The sequence below is a fragment of the Balaenoptera musculus genome, chromosome X (genome assembly GCF_009873245.2).
Source record: "Balaenoptera musculus isolate JJ_BM4_2016_0621 chromosome X, mBalMus1.pri.v3, whole genome shotgun sequence".
Lineage (NCBI taxonomy): Eukaryota > Metazoa > Chordata > Mammalia > Artiodactyla > Balaenopteridae > Balaenoptera > Balaenoptera musculus.
In genome coordinates, this window is record NC_045806.1 from 125827283 (window position 1) to 125842043 (window position 14761).

Here is a 14761-nt window from a genome sequence, read left to right on the forward strand (position 1 = left end):
GAAAGGACACCAGAGATTCCTCTCTCACTGCGCTCACACAGAGGAAAGGCCATGTGAGGACACAGCGAAAAGGTTACCATCTGCAAGTAAGGAAGAGGGCTCTCAGCAAGAATCAAATTTGCCAGCACCCTGATCTTGGACTTCCCAACCTCCAGAACCGTGAGAAAATAGATGTCTATTGTTTAAGCCCCGCAAGCCTGTGGTATTTCATAATGGCGGCCCCAGGTGACTAAGACAGTCACCCAGTTTATGGTACTAATGCTCTTGGGATCAGCCTTAACTACTTTCGTTTTCTAAACTCTCCATATCCACTCAATAGCCACGTCTTGTTGGCTCGACTGCCAAAATCCATCTGGAATCCATCTGCTGCTCTTCACCTGCCAACTTCCCACCACCGTCTCTCCCGTGTCTCACTGCGAGGACTTCCTCACTGGTCTCCTTACTTCCATTCTTGCTCCTTACCGTCCATTCGCTACACCACTTCCAGAGTGGTCTTTATAGAATGTAAAACTGATCACATCACTTGCTTGCTTCAAACCCTCCAATGCATTCCATTGTACTTAGAGAGATTGTGAGCCCCTTGCAAAGTCCTCTAGGGCCCCTGCCCTCTCTTTGAACTCCTCTCCTGTCTCTGCCCCACCCTTGCTTTCCAGGCCCCAACCACGCCAGCCTCCCTTATGGCCTTGAACATCAAGCACTCTTCTGCCTTGGGACTGTGTACTTGTTAGTGCTTCTGCCAGAAATGCTTATCAACTAATACCCCCTTACGTGGCTCACTCCACCTCTCCCTTTAGGTCTCAGTTTAAATATCTCCTCCTCAAAGCAGAAGTTGCTACTGTGAGTGGGATCTGTTTCCATTATATTTTCTAGCTGGTTATTGCTGATTAATAAAACAGTTGGGTTTTTTGGGTAAAACTGTCTTGTATCCATCCGCCTTGCTAAAAAGATTTCTTAGTTAATCATCATAGAATTTGCTATTAATGATACAACTTTGCCATGTATCATTTTCCATATGTATGCCTCTTGTTTCTTGTTCTAATGTTACTATATTATTTTAACTATAATCCTCTCCCCTCTCATAAATGCTCCTAACGACACTAATTATAGCCATGTGTACTTATATATTATTTTGTTGAATAAATAAGTGAATTAATGGACTTAAACATATTGAATAAATAACTATTTGCCTTCTGCCCCTGCTTCTGAACAGCAAGTATCATAGAGTGGGCTCAAGGCTGATTTCCCACTCTCTCCAGAGCCCAGGAAACAGGGTGGACAAGCATTAGATGTATATTGAAAAAAAAAGTGGAAGACGTGGAGACACTGTAATGGAAGCATGTAGTAGTTTGCTGAGTGGAGGTAAAGACGATGACAAGACCCTTTCTAGCTAGAAGGGGAGTCCAGGTGCAGGCCTCTACTGGATCTCAGCTCCAAATGAATGTCACCAGTTGGAGAAGGGGGGCTGGTGGACATTACAGGGAGAAGAAACCTCCACAGCAAAGGCCTGGGAAATTTATTTTTTTCCTGAAACTATAAAGCCATAAAAAAAAAAAACCTAAGAAAAAAATGTATGAAATATCTTTCTGATCCCTGGATGGATGAGGTTTTCTATGTTTAAAAGAAATGGAGGGCTTCCCTGGTGGCGCAGTGGTTGAGAATCTGCCTGCCAATGCAGGGGACACGGGTTCGAGCCCTGGTCTGGGAAGATCCCACATGCCGCGGAGCAACTGGGCCCGTGAGCCACAACTACTGAGCCTGCGCGTCTGGAGCCTGTGCTCCGCAACAAGAGAGGCCGCGATAGTGAGAGGCCCGCGCACCGCCATGAAGAGTGACCCCTGCTTGCCGCAACTAGAGAAAGCCCTTGCATGAAACGAAGACCCAACACAGCCAAAAATAAATAAATGAATAAAGTAGCTATTAATTAAAAAAAAAAAGAAATGGAAAGAATCACAAAGGAACAAGAAAAAGATATGCAACAAGAAAAGGCAAGCGAGAGTGTAAATATGTACAAAGGGCATATGTGCATCAACGAGAAAAAAAAGAAGATTGCAGCAAAAAAATGAGAACATACAGATAATTCATGGAAAAGAAAAGGAGAATGGTGAAAGAACGTGTGAAAAATTGAGCATGATAGAAATGTAAAATAAAACTATGAAATATTTTAATAAACTTTGCAAAGAAAATTAAACTACCATATTTTTTTTGCCGGCAAAAGCAAGGTGAAATGAATACTTTTACATACTGGGATTTGGACCAACCTTGTTGTATAGCAGCTCAGCTCTTCAGGATCAGACCCTGTAAAGGTTTATATTTTTAACCAATAATTTTACTGCTAGGGACCCATAATTCTACTTTTTTTTTTGGTCATGCCTCGCGGCTTGTGGGATCTCAGTTCCCCAAGCAGAGACTGAACCCGGGCCACAGCAGTGAAAGCCCGGAATCCTAACCTCTAGGCCACCAGGGAACTCCCCATAATTCTACTTTTAAGAAACAGATGCATATTCTCATTTACATGAGGACATGGTGACCAAGAGACCCTTAAAGGCAGAGGCTGGGTAGAATCTGCCTTTAATCCACACCTTCCCTGATTCACAAGAAGCACTCAGTGGTTATTTATTGAGCTAAATTAAGCTGAAAAATGAATAGAAGTCTAAAAAAATAGACTCCTCGTTCTGTGTTAGCTACCTCCTACTCATTTGAAAATTCACCGAAACTTAACTGCTAGAAGTGTCCCCCAACTAATTTGAGCATGGATGAATCAGAAAGACCAGCAGACTTGACACACCATTCCAAATACCAGATCCATAGGCGATGCTTGACAATCTAGGTCACTCACTTTTCTTCCTCCTCATGTAAAAAAAAAAAAAAAAGATGCATATCCATATTTTTAAAGAAAGATATTCATTTGCAGCATCATTTACAATAATGAAAACTAGAAACAACCTAAGCCTCCAATTCCCTGAGGAATGGTTAGGTACATTTTGAAATCTCCATGCAATGAAATTGTATTCGTTAAAAAATATGGCAAATCAACAAAAGTTATTTAATAAAATTCAACTTCTATTTCTGATTAAAATCACAAATACTAGTGAACTAGGACTAAAAGGATTCTTCCTCAACATGATATATTAAATGTATCTGAACCAATGGTAAATGAAACATTGGTATGCATAGTGAATCCCCAGAGGGGTTGCCATGAAGGCCAAGGGCAGGACATTGCAGTGGGATCAGAACAAGAAACAAATGGGAGGCATATTGGAAAGAAAGAGATACATTTATCATCATTTGCAAATTCTATGATCACCTACTTGGAAGACTACACCTGATTAAGAAACGTTTTTAGCCAGACAGATGGATACAAGAGAATTTTACAAAAATCAGCACCTTTCTCATAAACCAGTAATAACTAGCCAGAAAAAAGATTCCATTCACTATTGCAACAAATATATATACATTACGTATTATATAATATATGCTAATATATCATATGTTATGTAAAATGTATAATATATACAATAGACTAGATATAACATTATATAACATATGTTAACATATACGTTATGTATTTATACACACACACTCTACATAAAATATTAAAACATATGTAGGGCATATAAGAACAGAACTCGAAAACCTTACTGAGGAACGTGACATAAGATTTAGGAAAATAAAGAGAAATACCATGAGCTTGATTGAAAAGATTTATATTGTAAAGTTATCAGTTTTCTCCAAATTTAATGCATAAATTTAATGCAGTTACAACCATGATATCAATGCTACTATTTTTCTTTTGTAACTTTATGAAACTATTCCAGAGTTTTGATAGAAGAGTAAGTAAGCGATAATGAAATTATGGGGGGAGAGAAGTACATATGATTGGGCACAGAGGGTAAGAGGGTACTTGTCCCAGCCTATATTACAGGCGTGTTAGAGCTACACTGGTCTTAACAGTGTGTGGCTGACATAGGAGGAGATGGGCTAGACCAGAAACGGAGCCAAGGATATATAAGAAGGTCATGGCAGGACTGGCACCTCAATCAGTGTGGCTTCAGACTTGCTTTAGAGATGAATCTTCAGGGCGGCTCTCTGGTCAGTAGTGGCGGGTGATTCTTGAAGGCTGAGGGAATATTAACTGTCTATATCAAATATATGCTGGGGAGGGGAGGTTAATTAACATAGCTATTATAGGGGCTCAAGTCCCCTAAGCCACCCTTTCTCTCCAACCCGGATGGAGAAATGACGATGTTTTACAAACAGATTAAACAATTAGAAAAAATACAGCTAATCCCTAGCTTAAGTATTAAACCAAATTCAATTCTGGACAGATTAAAAACTGACATGTTAAGTAATGAAAACATAAAAATGGTGACATGAGTCATTTTTAAAAAAAATGTTGAGGGTGGAGAAGGCCTTTGCAAGCATGAAAGCAAAAGGAGAACATGGTCAAATGCCAAGGATGAGTGTACCAGTGAGGCCACAACAGCGTTGTTTACAATGGAAAGAGAGCAATGGGAACTGGAATCAGAAAGAAGTGGGAAATCAGGAAGCTTTGGTTCAGTCATACGCTTTGTCAATGCAAGGGATGCCCACAAAGTCATAAGATCTTGTCAAGGGGAAAAAGCAGTGGAAGAAAGCATACAGAGGGATAAATCCCAAATACTAAAATGATTCTCACCAGGCGGTGGGATTATGGGTGATTTTTAACTTTCTATTTTACATACGTATGTTTGCCTTAACGTTTTTATAATGTGCATACTATGACTTGTATAATCAGATAAAAACCAAAGTAAATTAACAAAAATCTTTACATTGCATAAACTAAATGATGTAAATTTGGATTTATAGAGTGAAAAACAGGATGGCAATATATACAAAGTTTAATAATGGCTTTCTCTGTGAGTGGTTCTTTCTAAAATTGCCACAATGGGAGCATATTATTTTTATAATCAGAACTGAGAAAAATATGTACATTTCCTGGGCTAGATGGTAGGAAACGAGATGAGAAAGGCAAGAAACCAGGGGTTGGGAAGGAACCCAGAGTGGGGAGAGGTGGCCTCATCTGAACTTATCTTCTCCCACTGCTCCACACTGAGCTCCTGTCACCTCCTCGTGGCCTCAGTTCCACGAGGATCAGGTGACCGGCAGCGCAAGACATGGAGTGCTGTGTCTGGAGGAGACAATTCCATACTGCAGCCAAGCGGTCGAATGGCTTGAAGCTGCGCCCTGAGGTGGGGAGGGGCATGGTGGAAGGTCCTATCCCTCATCACAACCTGGAAAGTGGATGAGAGACTCCTTTCATTTCCAGGAACCAACGGCCATGGGGACCCGGTGGGGAGGTGGTGCCGAGGTAGTTAATCAAATGTGATCAGCTAGATGAACTACATTTCCCGAGCGGCAGTCCAAAGTGGGCTAGCCTCTGGAAATCACAAAGCCTGCTTTAGGGCTTGCAGGCTTTTTTTTTTTTTTAAACCAAAACATTATTTAAAGAAAGGCCACCTCCCCATTATTCCTGATGACTCAGAGGACGATGGTGTGTGGGAAAACAGTGCTGTCAGCAAGTCTCAGTCAAAAAGTGATTCAGGAGAGTTGGCCTCAGAAGCAAGTTGACTTTAATTAATTAACTTTACTTAGATTTTCCTTTTTCTGTAAACACCAGAGAGATCTATGATAAAAATCAATGTCTGATGACGTCTAAAATAGCTCTTTCAGTAAGTACAAAATAAAAATTGTGTGTGCTAAGAAAGCATTGTATCGTGTCCTAATAGGCGGCATGGCTTAATTGCTAGTTCGTGCAATTGGTGTCATCTTAGATTTGATGGAATATGGTCTATATCGTGCTTATTTACTAATGCGCTGTCTGTCTTCCCTCGCTGTAACGTCTGTGAAGATGAGGCCTTTAGTTGACTTGGGTCACTGCTGTGCCCTCAGCCTCCAGAACATACCTGTGCGTAGTGAGTGCCCAATAAACGTTTTCTGTAAACTTTGAACAGAGAATTCCAGGCAGAGTGAACAAGAGGTGCAAACATCCTGAGGCAGGAACATGCTACTGGTGCTCCTAGAACAGCAAAGAGGCCACTGTGGCTTGAGCAGGGTGTGGTCTGACCACCACAGTTGTCATTCGACCTCTCAGATCCTTCATCGGCGTCCTCTTCCCTAAAGTGTCTACTGAAGACCAGAGGCTGGTGGCTCGTGGCACCTCTGATTCCTGGTGAACATTCCTGTCAAGGCAGTGGCTCCAGGAGGCTCATTCCCTTCTGAAAACATGATTCTGGTGCCCCAGCCCCAATCATCAGAGTCAGGGACAAGGAATGTATTTGGACTTGAATTTGGAGCCCTCAAGCGTGGTCGTCGCAACTTGTGTGATCATGGTATCCAGAGAGGAAAGGAGTGTGCTTGCCGGGGACCACGGTTGCAGCCATCATGCCCACAGTGTCCAGGAGAGGGCAGCAGGGGAAGTGAAGTGCACGGGGGCTGATCGCCTTGGGAGCTTATCTGCTTAAGCATCTTTTCCTGACTTAGGCTGTGTGCGTGTGTATGTTGGGACAAAAGGGGCGTGTGGGTGTGATGAGCTATATAATGGCCACCCAGCCCTGGCTTTGGTTCCTCAGCCCTAGACAACCTGGCTAGCCCAGGTAACCCTGCTCAGACCCCTCAGGAGCCCTGTCCCAGGTCTTGAGATGCTCTTGCTGGCTCCTAGGCTTTCTGAGGACCTCATGTGCTGGCTCACTTGACATCCCAAGTCTGAGGTGGGGCTGCTTCCCGTTACAGTCTATCCTCTGGGAGTCCTCTGCTGGGGGGGAGGGTGTGTGTGAGAAAGGGGGAGGGCACTTCCCGAGCCGAAAGTCAAGATCAGAGCAGTGTTTCTGGAAGTGTGGCTCACCCGGGCCCCACATGCACATCACAGAGCCACCAGCACGCTGGATATTGGGTAAGCACGCAGACCTCAGGCTCCCCGTCAGGCCTATTGTTTCTGTATGGGATACAGAGCAAGCCATGAGAATTGCCATGATTAAAAAGCATCCCAGAGGATTCTTGTGCATCATAGTCTTTGAGAAATACCGGTCTGGGGTTCTTCTACCCCTAGTCAGGGCAGATGGCCAAAGGGAAAATGATTGGTCAGTGAAAGGGAGGAAATTCCACTGCCAGGGCAGGGGTGCCAGGGACCTTTCAGCCACTGAGGGATCTTTTCTTCCTCTTTACAGAAGGACCGACCTCTAATCTCAGGCAGTTCCTCAGCTGTCCTCAAACCCCCAGGACCCTGGGCCCACAGACCCTGGCTCCCCAAGGAACACTCTGGGCCACATGGCAGGGGATTCTCAGATTTCCAGGCTGGATGAAAGAAATCAACCCAGAAGCATCCACTGTGCCAGACCATTTGCCCAAGACTAGTGTAATTTTGTAGTTAGCATTGACTGAGACCCCTTGAACCAGGTGCTGTGCTAAAGTCTTGGCTTGCCTTGTCTCGTTCAGTCTCCACACGGATTTTTGAAACTGAGATCTATTATTATTCCCATTTTTCATATGAGAAACCTGAGGCCTGGAGAGGTAAAGTCACTTGCCCAAGGCACCCAGTTAGCAAATAGAAAGGCTGACTTTGAACCTAGATGGTCTGACTCCAGAGCTTGTGCTCCTAGCCAGAAATGGTGGAAGACATGGGGATGCAGGAAGCGTAGAGATGTGGTGTGTGATCAAGGATGGGGTTGTGAGAAGATGCAAGATGAAGTGAGGGGCAGGAAGGGGTATTGAGGGGGATGTAAGTAGTGGAGAATAGGAGCTAGAGTAGGAGCTGGGAGAGGAGGAAGGGAGAGACAACAGATGGAGTCCAGTCTGAGTGGGAGGATGGGTAGTATTGGAGTGGGGCTCAGGAATAGATCATGAACCAGCTGACGGTTGAGGAATAGATGAGGGATGTCATTGGGGGCTGTTCTGAGGTCAAGGCCAGGAAGAAGGTGAAGGTCAGTGCTGGGGTTGGAGTGGGGAGACTCTGGGGGAGTGATTGAAGCTCTCTATTGCCACCATGAACTGGCCTGGGGTGAGAACCCCACCAGGCTGGGCTTAGAATCAGTATGAGGTAACAGTCGGTGTTCCTGTCCCCCTTCCCAGCTTTGCACCTCTACCAACTGCCTTGTTAGGTCTTCTCCATGTTTGCTAGTTTATTGTCTCTCTCCTCCAACCAGAAAGGAAGCAGGGCAGAAACTTGGTCCATTTGATTCACCTTTATGTCACCAGCAGGAGGCAGAGTGCCTGGAACATAACAGGTACTCAATAAATGCTCAGGGGCAAGGCTCAGGGAAGGGATGATGGATTAGCACATGGGGTGTGGCTCTCGCTAGGGTGTAGGCTCAGGAGAGGTGACCTCCAGGACAAGTGAGTTTGAAGGAGGGGGGAGGTTCTGGGAAGAGGTGAAGCTCACAGTGAGGTGCCCCTCAGGTTCACAAAGAGTCCAAGGAACAGAGTGAGGGGTCGGGGAGGAGGTAAGGCTTCAAAGGGTCTGGTACAAGAGCTGCTTAAATATGTGCCTTCTCGGTGACTTCAACATCCACGTAGGTGATTCAACTCCTTGGTCTCTCAGTCCATTGACCTATTCTCCACCAATGCTCTTTCCCTTCTCCCTACCCACCACAGCCACTTACTCCTCTGGTCATATCCTAATACCTTGCCTTATCTGTCACCACCCCCCCTCCATAATCACCATTACATCCTGCTTTCCGAAAGCCAGCTCATTCCTTTTAGTACTACAAGAACTCCAACAATCCTCCAACTCCAACCACCCCCAGGACCCTTCAACCAGTCCCACTGTGTTTTGCTTTTTTTCACTGTCTTTCACCAGACCTTGACTCTATCCTTACCTTCCCTCCTTACACAGCCCCAAATCCACAATCAATCATCATCATTTCTCTCTAGAATCCACATGAAACTCCTATGTCCCACTGCCATTTCTTTGTACTCAACTAGCAAAACTCAGCCCTGATAAAATCCAACTTTCCACCTACTCTGGGTCTGCATCCATGAGGTTGAACGTGGCTGGAGAAAACCATGCAGACATGCTGAGTAATTTCACTTTAAATTAATGGCCGTTAAACCTCAAGTGAGCCCTTAGCGCAGCCCAGCAATCACGTTATATTTCCATAGAACATCCAGCCTCTCTGTCTCCCAGAAGACCATTTCAAGCCTCCTCTCCTCAAACTGCTGACACCCCTCTCCCACCCTCACTCCCAGCTGGTAGCCTGGCTTCCTGTTTCACTGAGAAAATAGGAGCCATCAGAAGAGAGCTGCTCCGAGCTCCACCATCACCTCTCCCACCTACCTGCATCTGGGCATCTCTCTCCTGCATCATCAATTTTTCCCTCTCTACTGGTTCGTTAGCACACACACGTTACTATGGCATAGTCTCTCCCATATTAAAAAAACCACTTTCATCTTGTCCCCACGTATCCCTACAACCACCACTCTCCCACTTCTCTGCTCCCCTTTACAGCACAACTCTTCAAGAGAACTGCCAGTCGCTACTCACTGGCATTTCTCTTTTCCCATTACGGCTTGAAAACATTCTCATCTGCCTTTGTGCCCCCATGTCTCCCTGGAAATTGCTCTTAAACATCACCAATAACCTCCATATTGCTAAATACAATTCTTTGTCCTCCTCTTACTTGTCCAGACAATAGGACTTGAGGAATTGATGACTCTCTCCTTCTTGATACACCTTCTTCAGTTGGCTCCACATTCTTCTGGTTTGCCCCTACCTCACTGTTCACTCTTTCCCGGTCTCATTTGCTGGTTCCTTCTCAGCTACCACCCCTCTAAATGTTGGCCTGCCCAGGGTTTGGTTCTTGGGTTGCTTTTCTTTTTCTACACTCACTCGCTTGTTGATCTCATCCAGTCTCATGACTTTTAATACGGATTAGACTCTAATTATTCTCCTATTATATCTCCAGCCCTGACCTTGCCCTTGAACTCCAGAGTCCTCTGTCCAACCTACTCCACTGCTGTCTTCCTTAATTCAGTCCATGTACCTCCATCCTTCTCGTTCCTCTGACCAAAGTCCTGAGAGCTGTCCTTGACTCCTGTCTTTCTGTCATAGCCCAATACCAATCTGTCATCAAATTCTAGTGACTCTACCATCAAAATTGACCCAGAATCTGCCTCTCACCACCTCCACTGCATCACCATTGTCTCTCACCTGGATTATTTCAATAGTCCCTAAATAGTCTCCCTGCTTCCGTACTTGTCTGTTCACCTCACTCGAACAGTCGAAGTCATTACAAAGGCTTTTAAGGCCCTGCATGATAGTTCACCACCCCCATCGTGGCCTCTCTGGCTTCATCCCCTACCATCTTCCTCTCTCACTTGCCCCACTTCAGCACATTGGCCTCTTGGTTGACACTAGGACATGCAAAAGCCGTGGCATCAGGGCGGAGAGTGTTTACATGCAGTGGGCAGGGAAGACCTCACAGAGAAGATGGCCTTTGAGCCAAGACCCTTCTCTATTTCATTTTTATCATCACCCAACATCCTGTATCTTTGACTTCTTTGCTTTTTTGTCTAACCTCCATGAGGGTAGGAATTGTTTGTTTTGTCGGCTTCCGTAATCCCAGGTCCTAGAACAGTACCTGGCACATAGTAGCACTGTGTAAATACCTGATGTCTTAGTGTGCTGTGGCTGCCACAACGGAGTCCCACAGGCTGGGTGGCTTAAAGAAGAGACATTTATTTTCTCACAGATCTGAAGGCTGGAAGTCTGAGATCAAGGTGTCAGCAGGGTTGGTTTATTCAGAGGCCTCCCTTCTTGGCTTGTTGATGGCTGCCTTCTCCCTGTGTCCTCACGTGGTCTCCCTCTGTGTATGTCTGTGTCCTAGTCATCTCTTCTTATAAGGGCACCAGTCAGATTGGAGTAGGACCCACACTAATGACATCACTTTACCTTAATTACCTCCGTAAGGTTCCTGTCTCCAAATATGGTCACATTCTGAGGGGATTAGGACTTCAACATATGAATTTGGGGGGATGCAGTTCAGTCCAGGATACTTGCTTGATTTGTTGATCAGTGTACAGAGATGGATTGAGACTCCTCTGGAGTAAGGACAAGTGTTTAGACTCAGGAATGGGGCAAAGGTCAGTGAGGACATAAGAGGATGGGGGTCAACAGGGCTCATAGGAGGGTTCAGTCCTGGGCTGGATAACGGTGGGGTAGAGAGTGAGGTGCCAGGATTGAATGAGGCTGGAAGAGGGTACTTCTCTCAGTCAAAGGGAGAGGCCACGTGGAGGAAGTTGATGGAGTCAGTGCACTTGAGGGGTGAGGAAAGGAGAGACTGGCCAATGTTGGCAGAAAGGAGGAGGGGAGGAGTCAAAGAGTGGTGGGGTGGTTGAGACCCTGGGATGGGACCATCAAGGATGCTGGGAATGCCCTCGATGGGCAGGGTCAACTATATACTTTGAGGGGCCCAGTGAAAAATGAAAATGCAGGTCTCTTGCTCAAAAAAGTATTAATAATTTCAAGATGGTGACAGCAGAGCCTTGAACCAAGCATAGGGAACCCTTCTAGGCATCGAACCGTGTCCAACTCCATAGGTCCAACAGCCATGAAGCTGGTCCTGCCAGATGGGATCTGGATCGAAAACGGAGACAGGTTAGAAGTTCGGATCAGGTTGGGGTGGAAGGTCTATCCTCTTGCACTGTATTGGGAATTTTCATTGAAATATGATCTGCCTTTTGCCATCTTTTTGTCTTATTAGCAACTGTACCGTACACTTATTTTTGGAGCTAGGTCTTCCCACGATGTGCTCTACACATGTGAATTTGATGTGTGCCAAGGTGTGTTTGTTGAGATCACCAACGTAGTGAGTAAAGAGAGGCTGCACGTTGGATGTAATGAAGATGGAGGAGAGGGAGTGAAGGTTCACAGGAAGACCAGAACATCTCTCTAGGGTCCAGATTATGAAGATCTGAACTGTGCAAGTAGCCTGGGGGAGATTATAAAGGAATTGTGATTTGATTGGAAAAAGAAAACGCCTCGAAGTGCACCAAACTGCCCAGTGCCTGGCCAAGGTAGAGAAACCAGTGGCCAAGCCCTTCCCATCCTGGTGCAGAGGGGGCTGTTCAGACCACAATCTAAAAGCAGAGGCGGAGGCGGGAGGGGGGAAGCTTGCAGCCTTCCCCAGCCAGTCCTTGGGAGTGCCTGTAGCCATCTTGAGGGGTGGCAGAAAGCCCTCTAAGGGAGCCAAAATCTGGAGGAAGCCAAGACTCAGGCTCCCCACAGGGAGGATGCAGGGGCCAGAGCTGCTGGTGGTGTTGGGGACAATATCTTGGTGGTAAGTTGAAGGCTGACCCCCACTCCAGCTTCTCACAGCAGCCCAGCCTCTCCTGCCTCCGCTCTGCAAGCATCTACTAAGCCTGCTGTGGATGAGGCTCTCTGTTGGGTGCTAGGGACACTCGAAGAGGCAAGGTCCCTGGCCTCGAGGTAGAAGAGGCAAGTGTGCAACACAAGTGAGCAACCAAATGAACACAACGCAGCTGGATGCAGGCAAAACCCAGCATGTGTCACACTCATACTTAAGCACCAGGAACACTTGACATGACTATCCCATTTGCCCTCTTCCTCACCGTTTGAGGCAGGTACTATTATCATCACTCCTATTTGACAGATGAGGAAACTGAGATGCAGACAGGTTAAGTCACTTGCTGAGTATCAGAGAGCTGATCTGGGGTACCGCCAAGAGTCGAAGCAGGCAGTGTGCTGCAGAGGCACTGCTCTTGTTCCTTCCTGCCCTTGGCATCCACAGAAGCCTGCACGTTTACAGTCTCTGCAGACAGAGAGCTGAGAATAGAACATTCAACACAGGTGGGGGTGGAGAATCCCACAAGACCTCAAGAGTAGAGATGTCATCTGAGCTATTTGGGAAGAATGAATACAAATGCACAGAGGCTGACGGTGGGAGGAAAGGCATCCTGGGCAGAGAGGGAAGTAGAATTAGACTGGCTTTGCTGGAGCCAGAAGCTTAGCTGGGGATGCCAGAAGGCGGTGGAAACCATGGACCCTCACCTCACCCTGAAAGCTACATAAAGTCATCTGTGAACACAGTGGTTGTTAAGATCAGGATGGGACATGGTGGTGGACTAGGAGACCCAGGAAGTCAGTTCCTGAAGAGCCTCAGACCATTTCCCCCACCAATCAGGGCCCAGGATCTCGCCCTCTGATCTGAGGGTGCTTTGAAAAGATACATAGCCCTTTGGGCCCCAAAGGAGCTCCATTCTCAATCCTAGGTGAACTTGATTTTTTCTGTGGAAGCCCACCCCACAGGCCAGGGGGCCGGCCCTGCTGCCTTCTTCACTGGGGAGGGTTCAGATGGTCTGTGCTGGGCAAAGAAGGCTCCTGCCGCCTTGGAAGAGCAAGCAAGCCAGGGGAGGACTCTGCGAACAGGAGGCAGGGATGGAGAGGAAAGCACCACTGGGAGTGGGGAAAGGGGAGGAAGATGGGGAGCTGGGCCCTGGCCAAGGCTGCTTTCTGCCAGCCCAGAGCTGAACTGGAAGCCGCTGGGGTGATGGAAGCTTTGCCTCCCTATTTTCACCAAACCGAGGGTGGTGGGCAAGTTGGTATTTCTCTGCCTGGGATGGGGGGCAGAGGTAGTTCAGGTGACGCCTTCCAGGCTCATTCTGCCCCAAAACACCAAATTGGGGGGAGGGGCGCGTCAACTCCCGTGCTGGGCTGGGCTCCAGAAGCGCAGAACAAAAAGAGCCCCAAAAACCCAGCAGGCCGCACAGGGCCCCTCGTGGGAGGCTTTGGCAGACCCAGACCCTGAGCTCCCCTGGAACCGTCCTGCCTTCTCTTAGCAGCCCCCCTCTTCCCGCGGTCCTCCCAGGACTAGTGTGATCCCTCCGCTACCAGCGTCTCGTCCTGTCATGCTGAACCTCCCACAGCGCGGCCTCCTGAGGGCCCCACCCCCACCCAGCGCTCCCCTTGCAGGCCCAGAAGATTCCATCCTCTCCCATTTCTGCGCGTCAAGAGTTTCCCAAGCCCATTTCTTCCACTACTTCGCTGCAGCCCCGCGAGGGCGTCAGGATGCTCCCCATTTCCCAGATTTGACCAGAGAGAAGACTGCCGTCCTGGGGCAGGGTCGGGGGGAGGTAAGTGACGAAGCCAAGGTCACCCAGTCATTGGCTGAACGCGGCCTCGACCCGGCCCTTCTTCTGCAGGCCCGCTGGCACCCTGACGAGGAAGGCCCGGGCTGCGGGCCCCCGCCCCTCTTTTCTCGGCTGGTAGTCGGGGGCGGGCCCGCCGGAATGACAGGTGAGCCGGGGTGGGGGACAGTTGGGGGGTTGGGCTGCGCGGGGACGCCTGGCGCGCGGGCTTTGGGTGCGGATGCCCGAGCCCGCTGCGGCGCCGGGCTTCCGAGGGCCCGCGCCCGGGGGCACGACGGGGGCCGCGCCTTCGGCCGAGGGTCCCGGGATCGCCCCGGGCCCGCCGGCCAGGCCCCGCCCCCCGGCGGCAAGGGCGGGGGCAGGGGCGGCGCCGGCGGAGTGGGGCGCGGGCGCGCGGTGCTCGGTGCGCGCCACCGCCCCTCCGGCCCAGCTCGCCGGCCCGCCCTCCCTACCCCCTCGGCCCGCTCTCGTCGCCCCCAACTCCTTCTCCTCTCCTCGGCCCGGCGGCCCGGCGCGCGGTGCGGCGCGACGATCGCGGCCTGGCGACCGGGGCGCGGTGGTCGTGGCGCTCGAGGGTGGCGCGCAAGGCGCGGGGCGCGAGGCCAGACCTGGCGCGGCGGGGTTT